The sequence below is a fragment of the Chrysochloris asiatica genome, unplaced genomic scaffold (genome assembly GCF_000296735.1).
Source record: "Chrysochloris asiatica unplaced genomic scaffold, ChrAsi1.0 scaffold00673, whole genome shotgun sequence".
NCBI lineage: Eukaryota > Metazoa > Chordata > Mammalia > Afrosoricida > Chrysochloridae > Chrysochloris > Chrysochloris asiatica.
The window spans coordinates 160895-161889 of record NW_006409191.1 but is presented as its reverse complement, the minus strand read 5'-3'; positions in this window follow the sequence as shown (position 1 = coordinate 161889).

Below are 995 nucleotides of genomic sequence, written 5' to 3'. Positions count from 1 at the left end.
GTCATATGGTATTTCTATTTTCAACTTTCTGAGTAAATGCCATGTTGTTTTCAATGGTGGTTCCTTCTTTGTCTCTTACTCTGTTTTTTGCCTTAAAGTCTATTTTATCAGAGATGAATATTACCACTCCTGCTTGTTTTTGATTGCCATTTACTTTCTTTAAGTTTTTATTGTGAATTGAGTGATAGCTTAAATGGGAGGACACTGTTAATTAATTAAATATACATAATTTTTGTGCTTAAAATATGTACCATGACACAGATGCCAATTCTAAAAAAAATTTCATACTTAAAAGATTGTTAGACTTAATGAAAATGTATTGAATATTACTTGGATACGAGAAACATCCAATGAGAGTGTCAATTCATTCAACCACTTAAAAAACTCTTTGGAAATACACAAAGGATAATAAGGGCTTCTCTGTACCCGATCATCTACACTTTCTTTTTATTTTCATTTAAAAAGTCTTACTCATTTTAACTATGAAACATTCATAAGAATAATGAAACAGTTTTATTCAGAATAGCACAATCTACATAGCAAAAGTTCCAAGAACATAAAAAAAAGGAAGTTCTGTGATAATGTTACAAATAGTGTAAAAGTATACAGCATTGAAAATAAATGAGGTCATGCTACACTCAACAACAGGATTGAAACTGCAAAGGACAATGATGATGTAAAAAGAAATCAAAACAAAACCAGTAAACTGACACTAAGCTTTAGTAGCAATAGCATTCTACAAGGGGAAAAAATAAAACCACTTAAAAAATGGTACTGAGACCATGGGATTGTTGTTGCTGTTGTTAGGTGCCATCGAGCCGGTACCGACCCATAGTGACCTTATGCACAGCAGAATGAAACACTGCACGATCCTGGGCCAACCTCACTACTGTTGCCACGCTTGAGTCCATCGATGCTGCCACTTGTCCAATCCATCTCGTTGGGGGTTTTCCTCTTTTTCTCTGATCCTCCAACTTACCAAACATGATATCCTT